Genomic DNA, 15500 nt, shown 5'->3' on the forward strand with positions numbered 1-15500 from the left:
TTTAAAGGACTATGGCCTAGCAGTAAATGGACTCCTTTCTTGACTCTGGCAGGACCCTGTCTGACGGCATTAGCAGTGGCTTCATATTTCATTGGGGAAACCAAGAAAAGTTCAGCATCTGTTCTTTCTCTGGGTAGATACCTCATCTCTCTAAATTTCTGAATCACGTTCGTGCTTGTGCGCACTTGGAGGGCTCCTACCAATGCTGCTGGACCTAGAAACCATCTCAGCTCTACCTCGAGCACACTGTACTGTAGCCCACCTCCTCTCCTTCCAACCACACTAGGAGCTACTTCAAAATGTGCATGCACCCCTTTCATTCCAGAAGCACTCTAATTTTTCAGATCATAAAAGCAATACATCCTAGTTGTAGAGAATTTGGAGAATTCAGAAAGTTATAAGGGAGAGGGAGGGGGAAAGAGAGAGAGAGAGAGAGAGAGAGAGAGAGAGAGAGAGAGAGAGAGAATGAATGGGGGACTGGAGCGCGAGAATATGAAGAATGAATCATGAATCACTGGTAATTCCACCTCTCAGAGATAACCCCGGTATTATTCTGCTGTATTTCTTCCAGAAGCTCTCTTTTCAGTATCTCTCGGCCTATTTCTCCTCAGCAGCCACGTCTTGCACTTCGTATGTCATTTCTTATAGAACTGATAGTTAAGTGGGTGAATACTTGAATTAGAAAAGATTTTACTTTGTGTAATTAAAAGCATCAAAAAAGAACTTTCCTTTAATGTTACCCACTGTATGGAGTGGCAGCTTGTAGCAATAGAATGGTTCCTATTAAGACAGGAGTCCATCTGCGATGGAAGACATGCCTCCTCCCTAACCATCACATCCACCATGAATAGCTATGATAAATATTGCTCTCTATAGAGAATAGTTACATTATGAGTTTCATAGGCCTGGAGCTAGGCCAGGGAACCCATAACCTATGTACCTCTGTTTCCATGTGAAAATCTGTTCTGGGTTCCAAATGACTTACTTACAAACTAACTTAAGAAAATAAATGATCTCTAGGAGGGAGACTGACTATGTTTGGATCACTGGTATAAGAGAACAGGGGTAAGTGCTTGTGTAACATTGGTGAACAGGAGGGTAACAAACCCACACCTGGTGAGGAAAGCAGTGTGGTTAATTTACATAGGATTATGTTAAATTACATAGGATTATGTAAATTATGTGTAGAATGGCCAAGAATTGGAAGAGCAAGGAGAGGACAGTTCCTCAAAGCTTTGCGTATCTCTAGTTTTTCCTCATTCCTCTTCTTTGCCCGCGAACTCATTTATCAAAACTCAGCTCCATGAGTGCCTATAAAACAGCTGAAATCTGAAAATGATCTGGAGATTGTCCCAATGTTGACACTCTGGTTTTGATACTGTATTGTAGTTCTGTTAGGTGTTACCATTGGGAGAAGCTGGGTGAAGGATACGGGAGACCTCTTTGTATTATTTTTGCTACTTTCTGTGAGTCCATCCATAATTATTTCAAAAGAAAAACTCAGCTCCACACATTTCTACAGCACAGAGTCTTACCTGACAACCAGATGCCCATCAATTTCCAACTGGTTTGGCTTAAAGGCCCTTCACATAATTTCCACACTGTATCTTGCCTGTTTTCCAATGATCTGTGCTACAGCACTTACCATTCATGTATATTTACATATGTATTGCATATATTTGCACATGTTTTATATATTGTGACTTAATAACACAGACTGTATTAATACTGTCTTATCCAGTAGCTTGTTCATATGTGTATATATCATGACTCCCAAGCAAGGCTATGAGCTCTTTCTGTCTTTACCTCATGGCTCTGTATGGCTGATGCATGGTAGGTACTCAATAAACACTATTTAAGGTACTGAAAAAGCAAAAAACATTAAAGGAAATAAAGAGATAGCTAAAACACTTGACCAAGTTTTTCTTTTTTTTTAAGACTATAATTGTTACCCAGAAAACATTTACTATGCCATGATTAGAGTTTAAAGGCTGTAGAAGACAGTATATTTGTCTCCTTTAATCCTAGTTATTACCATGAACAGGCAGTTATCAACTGAGAAGCACAAAGGTTAGTCACAGGTGTGTTGTTTTAACACTTGCCATAAAATATTTCTGCAAGTTCACTAAGGAAAATGCTGAAGAAGCACTTCGCTAACTCTGGAATCCACCTTTCTTCCAGGTAATCTTGTCTGAATGAGAGCTGAGCAGGTTTGGTTAAGCTGAAAACTTGGGTGAAAACAAGAACAGGTCAATTTTAAACTTTACGAGAAATGTGAACCTTCAAACAAATATGAATGGTATCTCCACACTGAGAAATTAAAAATATATCTATTGATTTAATAGAGTATATTCTTAGAAAAAGTACCTGTTTACTTAAACTGCTATTTACAGATTAAAATATGTTGGTTGTAGCCTGGAAAGAATGACTAACTATAATTGTTTATCCAATGTGGCCCTATGTGATATAGAACAATCTATAAAATAAAATATTTAGTGAAAAACAAAGATCAGAATAGGTGCATGGTATTCTAATTTTGCCATTTGTGCTTTTAAAATGAGAGAGGGAATTATATATATATTTATTTATATACTTTTATATTTTTATACATTTACTTATACATGTACACACATATACATATATAATATGCACACATGTATTTGCATGTGCTTCATATGCATGAAATCTCCCTGGATAGATACACAAGAAGCAGGTGTCAATGTCTATCTCTGGTGAAAAAAACTGAAGGACTAGCAGATGGGTTGGGAAGAAGATTGCCTTTCATTGTACACATTTTTCAACTGTTTGAATATTTTACCACATTCATGTATTACCTTTAGAAATATTGCTTTTTTATCTTATAAAATAAAACATAGATAAAAAAACTACATAAAACAAATTAATGTTTTAGTGAATTATTATAAGGTAAACACTCTTGTTACTACTACCAGGTCAAGAAATAAAACTTTGCCAGAACCCAAAAGCTTGTTACATGCTCTACCCCAATCACATCCTGTCCCTTCCTCCAAAGTAACCACTATCTTTATATTAATCATTTCTTTCCACTAACCTGGCTCTAATAACTTGCTTGCATTTCTTTATAATTTTACCAACCATGTATTCCTAGCTTCTGTAGTCTTGACCATTTAAAAAAAATATTTTCTGTTTCTAATAAAGTATAGGTTCTCCCTCCTTTCTTTCCTTACACTTTTTCTATTGAATAACCCAGCCCATTTAACCTATAGAGATTTCTCCCAGTCTGGATTTTGCTGATTGCATATTTATAGTATAGTTCAACATGTTCCTCCTATCACTTTTCCTGAAAATTGACAGCTGAATCCAGAGAATTGATCAGACCATTTGACAAGATCTAGGTGGTGGTGTGTTCTTTCATCAGATGACATATAATGTCTGATTTTTGTTCTTCATTGTCAGCAGCATTTCATGTTCAATGCCTAGGTTCATTAACTTATTGGGGATTGCAATATGGTAATATTCCAATCCTATCATTTCACTTCATTAGCTGAAATAATTTTATAAGAAGAGTCTTCCACTCACCTACTCTTTTGTTACCCAATGCTACAGTTTATACAGGAAAACCTTGATTCTTTCCTTTCTTCAGTTTTCAAGATAATGTATGGTTCTCTGTCATCCACAAAAGGAGACTAATCAGTGAGATGATTTAAAAAAAAAATTGTTTTTAAATTGTGAACTCATGGATTTAAGCATATCTGATGGGTTTCAGACTATGGGAGCCAAAGTCTAAGATGGCCCCCCAATGATCCCTGTCTTCTGGAATTTACATGCTTGTATAATTGTTCAAGGGTCGGTCTGTGTAATGAATAAATTACAGCAAAAGAGTTGGTATGTCACTTCTGAGATTAGATTATAAAAGTCTGCAGCTTCCATCTTTGGTGCTCACTTACTGGACTGCTCTTACTGTCTCTCTACACTCACTCTGAGGGAAGCCATGTTGTAAGCAGCCATCTGGAGAGACCCATATGGTGAAGAACTGAAGGCTCTTGCCAAGAGCCATGTAATTTCCCAAGTGGATCTTCCATGCCCAGATTCAAATGAACAAATTCCCAGTGAACATCCTGACCGCTATCTCATCAGGGACCCTGAGACAGAACGACTAATTAAGCTGCTCTTGGATTCCTGACTCTCAGAAATGGTGTGGCTTTAAGCAACGCTTTGGGGCAATTTGTTACACAGCAATAGATAACTAATTTTCAATCTATTGCAATTCTTATTGTTATTGACACTCAATTTGTCCCATATTTGGTTAGTGGGGGCTCCTCAAATTGTTTCCTGAGTTATTTGAGATAATCTTAGTAGTCTTTAATAGCTTCTCTGCAATCTAAAATGGGAGGCGATCCCAGGGTTTTCTTAATTTCCTGCTCCAAAACTAGAATTTGCTATTTCTCCAGGAAATCCTTGTTTATTGGAAATGGTCTTGAGAAAGACCACAGTCTGGTTGCCATCCATGGGTGCATAGTTTGTCATTTCTAGAGCTTTTCAGTAGAGGGATAAAATATCTTGTGATTTATACTTAAATTTCTAGTTCCGATTCAGGATTAAATATTTTTATTTAACTTCTTTTATATTAAATCTGATTCTACTACATGAAGATTCCCGGCTCTTAAGGTCAGAGGCAATAAAATTAACTATCCATTAATTAGCAATTTGCTTTATCCCACACAAACACACAACTGTCTCAGAAAACAATTCCAATACTACCACCAATCATTACAATTTCTGAAAACCATTTAAAAAACTTTTTGCACATGCTACCATAATTCCCCTTTTTAAATAGTTGTACCGTATCTACATTCTCAGATAATATAGCCATTACATACTATACACTTTTTTTTTTTTTTGATGCTCATTTAGTCTTACTTCTACAAATAACCATACAGTGGAAACTGAGGTAAGGATGCAAGGGCAATAAGATCCAATCAGCAGAGAATAGTTATAGAAGACTTGAAGGCCTCATCAAGGAATCTTAATTCTATCCTAGAGGCAGCAGGAAGCTTCTGGAAGATTTTGAGTCAGGAACTGGATAGATTTTTCTATGTTATATAGCACATCAAATCTCCCACCAAATAATGCTCAGAATCATAGTTCTCTTTTCTCCAGCTCCACAACGACTGACCTTGTCCAAGGCAGGTCCACTGAATTCCTACTAGAGCCCCTTCCCCTTTGTTCGCATCTCTGCTTACAGCCTTTTCTCCTTTCACCTCTTCCACTTCTTCAGCTTTATAACCTGACCTCATCCCATCAGCGTTTGGGTTAGGTTTGTTCCTTGGGTATCCTTTGATTGCACGTATCATATTAATTGATCATTAGTTCATTCATCAAATGCTTTGTGATCCCCTATTGCCTACAGGGCACTCTGTTAGGGACTGAGCCTACAGTGATGAGCAAAAAGAGAACCAAACCCTGGTCTCACATAGCCTAGGGTCAGAGACAGAAGCTACCATATTTTGTTATCCTATTTATTGCACTGTATTTTAACTGAGTTCAGAGTATCTGGCACTTTGTAGATGCTTAAAAAATGTTTATAGACTGACTGAATGAATGTATAGAAGCTTGGAGAGTTCTACTTATACAGCCACAAGGATTATTATCAGCCCCGGAATGATAATAGCAATCTCATCCCTTCTCAGAATTACTGATCACATGAAAACAAACTCTAGGTCACAGGTTGGCAAACATTTTCTACGAAGTGCTAGGTGATAATATGTTAGGCTTTATAAGCCATATGGTCTCTTTCACAACTACTCAGCTCTACCATTGTAGTGCAAAAGAAGCTATAGACAACTCATAAACAAATGAATGTGGCTGTGTTCCAATAAAATTTTACCTATAAAAACAGGCAGTGGGCGGATTTGGTCCACGGGCCCTAGTTTGCCAACCCGTGCAATAGATGATTCCACTTTTGTCTGTGTTTCAGGACTGCCTTCATATCTGCTCCATACTCTATTCTTTAGTAAGGTAACTTTAGTTGCTACACTCAACATCTGAGTTTCCTTTTAAACCCATGTCTGATATCTGCAATTGTAATATTGTGAAAGAATATGTCATTTGAAACCCATTGAACCTGTTTTTCTCATTGGTTGGCCTTTTGGCAAGTTACTTTAGTTTTTTTAAACCTCTATTTTCTCACTGTAAATGGAGTTTGTCTTTTTTTTAAAAATCCTGACTATGAAGATCAAGTGAGAAACGTATATTGAAAATCGAACAGGAGACAGTCCACAAAAATTGCCTAGTCACCTTCTTTTCTTCCTTCAAATCAAATCATCAGATACTTATTGAGGATCTATTATAGCCAAGGCACAGCTTCAGGTATCTTTAAAATTATTCTAAATCCTCCCTGATACCTCTCTTGACCACTGGTTCTCAAACTTCGCTATGACACAATATACCTGGGAACCTAAAAGTACTTGGGAGCCTAAAATGCTTGGGTCCCAACATTAGATATTATGACATAAGTGTTATAAAGAGTGGCCTGGGCATCAGAATTATCCCCAGATAATTTCAGTACGTATCAAATTTGAGAGTCATTGTTCTAGACTAGGACTGTGGCTTCCATCAATTCAGAAGCCCTGTCTTCCTTCTTTGCATCTGATTCCTCTTTAATTGTTAGTACCTATAGGCACATTCTTATAAAATTAGAGTTGATTGAGTTCTTGCATATTACTCATATTTGGATATATTTATATTAAGGACAGTGGAAAAAAGAGAATGAAATAATCGTCTTCTTTTGCATTTGACGTTTGTTGTTTACTATCTGGCATCCATTGCCCTTTCTCATGGCAACAGCCTTGATTTTTACTTGGAGAGCCACCTCTCCCTCAATCTCAATCCACCTGGCCTGCTTGAGGCTTGCTTCTGGCCCTAAAAGCTTTTGAAACCAGTATATGAACTCTCCTAGCTATAGTTAACATTGGTCAACTCTGAGTAAGTGTCATGATTTAGTTTTCTAGGATTACTGAAAGACACACTTTTTTTCCACTGCTGGATTGCAATCTAAAAGAATATGGTTCCTGGAGGTTCTGGCAGCTATTTTACAACCACAAAGAGCAAGCCTGTCTGAAAACATAATAAGAGAAAAAGGAACAAAGAGAGAGAGATCATTTGAGCCACAGTGTCTAGCTATTTCTCAAGCCAGGTGCACCATTAAACTGCTATGTGAACCAATAAATTCTCTGTTTCTGCTTCTGCCAATTGTACTCACCTTTTCTGTCATTGGCAATCAAAACAATCACAAACTCATACAACCTCTTCTCATCTCCCTTGGAACCAAATCCAATCACCCGCGTACACAGAGAATATGTGCCAGTCACGCCCTAATTATTCATTTAACAAACATGAAATGAGTATTTATTGTATACAATGTTTGCCGTAGGAGAAGGAATTACAGTGGTACACCATCCTTAAGGACTGCACAAATGTTTGTGGAAAAATAGCCAGCATCCCTCTATTGTGTGTGAGGCCCTGTGCTAGGTATTGAGGACAGAAAGGGTCATAAGCCAGGGTGTATATTCACCAAGGTTTGCCATCAAATTGGAATGATGGCATGCACATAAAGAGGTGAACAGAAATCTAGGCTGTTGGATGCGTGAATTCCTGAGGATGGACATCAAACCCAAACTAAGATGCCTGGGCAGAAAATCTTAAGTGAGCACAGACACCATAACATTTCCATTTTCCTTTGAACCAAAATTAGCTAGGAAAAAAAGGAAAGTGTTGCAAAACATGGGAAAGAAGAGCTCACATCAGGGGAAGAGGCATTAGCAGCTTTGGAAGTTATTCTAAATAATTTTTTAACTAAAAAAATAAGATACTTTGTAGATTTTATCTGTTTGCTAATTAGCTATGCTAATTTTTTAAAATGTGAAGACTGCAGAAATCCCTTCCTCCATTCCTTCCTGCCTGCCTTCTTTCTTTTCTTCATGCAACACTATTGCATGCCTATTATGTGCTAGACACTGTTATATACTCTGAAGTTTTAGCAGTAAATATAAAACAACATCCCTACCAGTTCCATTCTAGTGTCTACAAAGCAGAAAGTAAACGTTCTCATTCAACCACCCAAAATGGCCTCTGTAAATGGTTTGGTGTATATTCTTACAGACATTGTAGTAATAAATGTAGATACTGGTATTTATTTGTTTTTACAAAAAAATAAGAATATACTATACTTATTATTTTTTGAAACTTGTCTTTTTTAACTTAGCAAAATAACTTGGATTGGTTTCATGTTAATAGATATAAATTCACCTCATTCTTTTTATGAGGTATGTCATATTCCATTGTATTTAACCACTGTCCTGTTCATTAACATTTGGTTGTTTCCAGGTTTTCACAATGAGCAGTGTTGTTTAAAAAAATAAAATGTATGTCATTTCTATAATTTTTGAAATACTCAGAAGAAAGTGTTAATTAAAGTTCTCCAAAATGGAATGGTTTGATCCATAGTGGAAAAGATGTGAATTAAATTCCTTTTAGGTAAAAAACCCTATCTACTTCCTTTTTGATTCATCATTGCCTTATTGAGTACTTACTAAGATTTTACACAAATGACTAGAAAATATATTCTGGAATCCATTAATATAAGTGCAGATTAAAAAACAGATAAATAATCAAGTTATTTCCATAAAATCTTCTATGTACCCAGCTCTGTTCTAGGCTCAAAGAAGAGAAATTTGTATTTTTCTTGAAATTAAAGGTCACCACAATTGAAATGGGCAAAAACAGAGTCAGTATTCTTCTAATGAAATTCCTTCTGATACCCAAATATCGTTTTTCTTTTTAAGAAAGACAATAATTGAAATATTGATAGGAGTTTCATTTCTAAAACTGTTATTACTACTTCAGATAGTTTTCAAGAAACAAAAAAAATTATCTTGCTGAATAGAAACACACAGCCATGAAACAGTATTTCTATTAGAACCAGGATTATCTGACATTTGAAGTCTACCTCCAGATGGTCCATCCTACCTGGCTATTTCCAATAATCAAAATTATTTGTCTTTTCATTCACATAAAATTGTCTCGTCTATTATTGAACAGTTCAGTTGGTGTTCCACCAATGCAATAAATAAATAAATAAATAGATAGATAGATAAATAAATAAATAAAAATTCAATGACAGCTTAGTTAATTAAATAAGTTGTTTAATTAATAAAAATACATTTTTCGGGAGGAAACTGCAGCAATTTTATTTGTCATGTATCCTTAATTGTGTGTTTTAATTTCATGGTTTTGGCCTGTGATCACTTAAAAACAATCATCAAGCAAATCTAAACGACTACTAACTGTAATTGCAAGATTTTACCTTTTGCATTTTATGGTGTATAAAATCTGACATATGAAAAAATACAAGAACGACAAAAAGGTTCATTCACTTACCCTCTTCATAACCACAGCCAGGGTAAACTTCACTCAGCCTTAGGCCATTGAATTTTATCCTGAAGTTTTCATCTACCACACAATCAGATAAACTCCAGTTTCTGAGAGCAACTAATGGAAATAGTGCCGTAAAAAGAATTGCCAAACAAATTTCCATGTGCTTAACCTGAAATGGAGAAAGAGCAACACGACCTGAGTAAAAAGTTTCTGGCTGTTTTTAAACCAGAGATGGTGATTTCACTTTAAGCAGGACCTCGTGACTAAGATTGCCTGGTCCGGGAAATGATTAACAGCCCTGTCGTCATCTGCTTGGGCCCTCCAGCTGCAGGAACTCGGCGGGGGGCAGCGGGAACTTTGTCAACCGGGGCATGTGTGTTGTGAGCATTACATTTATGAAAAGAGGCACACCAGCATCCCTTCTAAATGTCTTTCCTTTATTCTAATTGCTAAATGAATGTCTCCTGGATTGTGAGCCTCCACAACTGCTGTTTCTGATAAATTTAGATCATTCTAAACAATTTCATTTACTGGCAGTCTCAAAATTAGGCTCCTTTAAGATTTCTAGGAGGTCTGCTAAGTTTGGGTCTCATCCCGCTGTTCTGATCTCTTGGTGGTAACATCATGGGGTTTACTCAGAAACTTTGCTGAATTTATGACAAAGTAGCATTTGATGAATGGTGATGTCCACATTCTTGTTCTCATTTATATCACTATCCACCTGAGGTGGGGTTCAGCGTGCAGGTGGGGCTTAGAGCTCAACTTCAGTGTGAGGTTGTTTCAAGTGAAAATGTATTCAGAATCTCTGCCAACTTCGTTAGTGATGATTTTTACTGAACTGTTGTTATAAAAGGTTTTATTTTTACTTTTCATTTCTGTGCCCCACGTTAAAAGATGGATTATCACTTAGACCCTTTTTCTTCTGAAGTTTTATCAGTGTTTCTGTGTTCCCTCAGTCTTGTTCTCTTCCCAACCATGCTTGAATCTAAAAATTTCAGTCAGTGTCTTTTTGAACTGCTGGTTCTCACTCTTTTAGAAACCAGACATGGAAAAACGGGCAAGAACTAATTAACAGGTGTACATAACTCGGAGGCACTAGAAAGTCATCAAACAGTTTTTTTTCTTTAAATGATTGTTAATAATACCAACTACTACGCGATCGTTTCTTCATCAGAAATGAAGAAATAAAAAAAAAAAATCTCACCCAGATATGAGAAAGAAAAGGCAGAGATTTACTTAGATAATCTTCCATGCAGTGTCTTTCTTGTGAACAGGAGCCTGTGATGACATTGCATATAGGCATGGCTTCTGTTAGGTGGAATTCCACTCCACCAACAGGGCAAAGTAGATAGTACATTTCCTGGCAAATGGCCAAGGAAAGTCAACACTGGGTCTCAAATACGGTGTTGAATATCTTTAGAGCTAGTTGTCCATTGTGTTTTTTAATGCTATAAACTTCACCTTCCTCATAGCCCTTAAATTGCTGATTTGGAAGTAGCCTGATGACCAAGAGTTCTTATCATCCTTCCTGAGGTATTTACACAAATTGCCAAATTTCTTTTAGAAACTCAGTTGCATTTCCCTCCTTGCCCCTTACCACCACTAAATTAAGCAAGTTTGAACTCTTTCAATGCTGTAGTGTAAAATGATTCTAAATAAATTTAACTAGTTATTAAAAAAACATTTAATAGGTGTAAACAAGACAAAGTAAGGAGAAAAAAATGTTCCTGAAAGACATCATTCCTATCCTTAGAGAATTAGGAACATATTGATTCCATGAACAAGACTAGGATTATTATTTTAAAGGGAATATTCTGAGAATAAACAAAAGCTCTTAAAAAAGTTAAAAGTGTAGTAGCAGAAATAAAAGTACTCAATAAGGTGGCTGGAAGATAACATTGAAAAAAATATCCCAGAAAGTAAAACAGTCACCCCAATAAACTTTAATTTAAAAAAAGAAAATATTTTAATTTTTAAAAAAGAAAGTAAAACAAAAAGAAAATAATGTAAAAAATACGATGGAAAGCTAAGAAAATTAGTAAACCAGCCCAAAAAGTCTAAAACAGAGAAAAACCACAGTCAAGAATATTATCAAATAATAGATTCCAAAAAATTCCTAGAATACAGGAGCCTAAATTTTCAGATTAAATGAGTCCATTGAGCACAAAACACAAAGTATGAAAACAGTTAAATTATTGTGAAATTCTAGAACAGTGGCAACAAATAAAAGCTTCTACAAGCTTTCAAGAGAAAAATGTTATACAAAAGCAAAAGAATAAGAAGAGCATTGGATATCTCAACAGCAATATTGGATGCTAGAAGACCAATGGTCCAATGCTTCAAATGTTTGAGGGAAAATTATTTCCCTCAAAATAGCAAATCCAGCTAGACTATAAAATGTGAAGTTAAAGATATTTTCAGGCATTCAAGATGCCAAATTTCCAACCCCCCTCCCCTCATATTCCCCTTCTTAAGAAACTACTGGAGGATTGGCTCCATAAAAACAAAGGAATAAACCAACACTAGGAAAGTATCACATTCATGGAACAGAAGATCCAATACAAGGAAGAGTGAAGAGAATCCACAGAATAGTAGTGAAAGAAGAGCCCAAGATGAGAGCTGTGAGGCAGGCCCAGGGAGTAACTAGACAGAACTGAATAGGCCTAGGGAATGTGGGGAAATTTTCTTCAATAAGTTGCAAATAATAAAACTTTTAGGACATATTGAGATTAATTTACAAATTTGGGAAGAATTGGGGTTTAAAATACTAGTAAATACATAGAAAATGAAGCAAGCAATAAAAACAAATTATTAATTCCAGGAAAAGAATAATCACAGTATATTTTCCTTTTCTGAGCAGATAAGAAAAAGTAATCATAGTACATTACATATCACCTGTAAATAGCATTTGCATAGTTATGATATTGTAAATCCTGGATATTGAACTAACTGAAGTTATAATATTTCCATATGGGAAAATGGGTGTATATGTGTGGTGGGATTGTAAAAGAGAGTTAAATCCTCAGTTTCTGTATGAGATGTCAAAACATAATGCATAAAGCTAATCAAGAAATAACAATAAAAGCATGTTATTTCCAGTCAAGATGGCAGAGTAGATAAACGCTGTGCTTGCCTCTTCTCATGACCACATCAAAATTACAACTAAAGCACAGAACCACCATCAAGAATCACCTGAAGTCTAGCTGAGCAGAAGTCTTGTAACTAAGGACATACAGAAGTAGCCACATCGAGACTGGTGGGAGGGACAGAGATAGGAACAATCTGGTGCCACATACCTGTGTGTGGCAGTTAAATTCGGTAAGGATATCTCGGCTGTGGAGGCCCCACTGGAAGGGAGAAGGGTTCCAGCCCCACACCAGGTTTCCCAACCCAGGGTTCCAGTGCCAGGGAGAGAAGTCCCCATAATTTCTGGCTGTGAAAACCAGGAGAAATTGTTGCTGAGGGACACAGAGGGCTGCTGGAGTCCTAGGCTCTCCTCCTGAACGGACCATGTATGGACTCACTCGCAGACAGACTCACTCACTCTGAGCTTCAGTGCTGGGGTTGCAGATTGAAAGTCACCAGGGACATACGGGGAAGAACTGGATTGTCTGACTTCAGGGTGATGGCTGGAAGGACAGCTTTCTCCTAGACAGAAGCGCTGGCAGAAGCCATTGTTCCTTTTTTGAGCCATTCCCTCTCCCAGCATGCAGATGCAGGTAACCACCATATCTGAATCTCCATCAACCTGCCTAATACTGTTTGCCCTGTCCTGGTGATTCCCTGAGACCCTGTCCCACCAACTTTCAGGCACACCCAAGCTGCAACCAGTGGCTTTTCCATACAAAGAGCCTATCTTGGTTCATGCTGTGGAGTTTCCTAAAATATCTTAAAGGTTCACAAACCCCAAATAAGCAGCAACCGATCTCAGTGTGCCCTGTAACCCTTGATAAGCCTGACACTAGTTGGCAGCCAGCCTCAGTTCACAGGTTAGTCTCTCCCAGGTACTGCCAAGCCCAGTGCTGGTGGTGACTATCTGTGGGTTGCTTTGTGGCTCATTCTAGGTGGTCCTCGGCAGGGCACAGTCTTGGGGCTGAACTTGGCCTGTGGTGGGGCCCCTCTCAGGAAGTCCTGAGGCTGGCATGCCCTGAGGACAGCTTCTGACAAAGCCGGAATACCACCATCTTCCTCCACAGATGACAAGCCCAAAGGGTATACTGGGCAGGCATCAGAGCCCTCCTAGAGCAAATTCTGCTCCACAGAGTCAGCCCCTGCACAAAAGCTCCTCAATTTTAGTCATGGCCAGTTCTCACAACTAATCAGCTTGGTTCAATCCCTCCCATTAACATGCAAACAGCAACCAAGGTTCAACTGTAACATGAGAACATACACAACCCACACAAGGGACACACCTGAATCACCCAGGTCTAGAGACTAGGGAGACTGTGCCATTGGGCCCCACACGACACCTACTATATAATACCACTCTACTAAGACTGAAAGACATAGCAGCTGTACCTAATGCATAGAAACAAACACTGGGAGGCAGCCAAAATGGGGAGACAAAGAAACACATCCCAAACAAAAGAACAAAGTTCCAGAAAAAGACCAAAACAGAGACAAGAAACCTAGCAGATGCAGCATTCAAGACACTGTTTATAAGTATCCTCAATGATCTCAGTGAGAACTTTGATAGGAAACCAAAAGGAAGGTAGAAACATAACAAAGAACCAGTCAGAATACAATAACAGAAATGAAGAACACATTAGAGGGAATCAACAGATTAGATGATGCAGAGGATCAAATCAGAGAGTTAGAAGATAAGGTAGAAGAAAACATCCAATTAGAACAGCAAAAAAGAGAAAGAATCCAAAAAAATGAGGATAGTTTAAGTGGCCCATGGGACAACATCAAGCATACCAACATTCATATCATAGGGGTACCAGAAGGAGAAGAGAGAGAGCAAGGAATTGAAAATCTATTAGAAGAATTAATGATGGAAAACTTATCTAATCTGAAGAAGGAATTAGATATATAAGCCCAGGAAGCACAGTCCTAAACAATATGAACCCAAAGAGGCCCACACCAAGACACATCCTAATTAAAATGCCAAAGGTTAAAGACAAAGAAAGAATTTAAAAGCCCCAAGAGATAAGCAATTTAGTTACCCACATGGGATCTCCCATAAGACTATCAGCTGATTTCTCAACAGAAACTTTGCAGTCCAGATGGTTTTTGGCATGAAATATTCAAAGTGATGAAAAGCAAGGTCCTATAACCAAGATTACTCTATCCAGCAAAGCTATCATTTAGAATTGAAGGACAGATAAAGAGCTTGCAAGACAAAAAAAAGCTAAAGGAGTTCATCACCACCAAATCAGTATTACAAGGAATGTTAAAGGGACTTCTTTAAGAAGAAGAAGAAAAAAACAAAAATAAAGAATATGAATAATTAAATGGCAATAAGTGCATATCTATCAATAATTACTTCAAATGTAAATGGATTAAATGCTCCAATCATAAGACACAGAGTAGCTGGACGGATAAAAAATCAAGACCCTTGGGCCTGCCCGGTGGCTCCGGCAGTTAGAGCTCCGTGCTTCCTAACTCCAAAGGCTGCCGGTTTGATTCCTACATGGGCCAGTGGGCTCTCAACCACAAGGTTGCCAGTTCAATTCCTCGAGTCCCGCAAGGGATGGTGGGCTTGGCCCCCTGCAACTAGGATTGAACACAGCACCTTGAGCTGAGCTGCCTCCCAGATGGCTCAGTTGGTTGGAGCACATCCTCTCAACCACAAGGTTGCTGGTTCGACTCCCGCAAGGAATGGTGGGCTGCACCCCCTGCAACTAGCAACGGCAGCTGGACCTGGAGCTGAGCTGCACCCTCCACAACTAAGACTGAAAGGACAACAACTTGACTTGGAAAAAACAAGACCCTTAAATACACTGCCCACAAGAGACTCACTTTAGATTGAAAGACACACACAGACAGAAAGAAAAGGGATGGAAAAAGATACTTATGAAAATGGAAAAAAAGAAAAAGAAAGCTGTGGTAGCAATATTTATACCAGAAAAAAAAACAGACTT

The sequence above is a fragment of the Rhinolophus hipposideros genome (genome assembly GCF_964194185.1).
Source record: "Rhinolophus hipposideros genome assembly, chromosome: 11".
Classification (NCBI taxonomy): Eukaryota; Metazoa; Chordata; class Mammalia; order Chiroptera; family Rhinolophidae; genus Rhinolophus; species Rhinolophus hipposideros.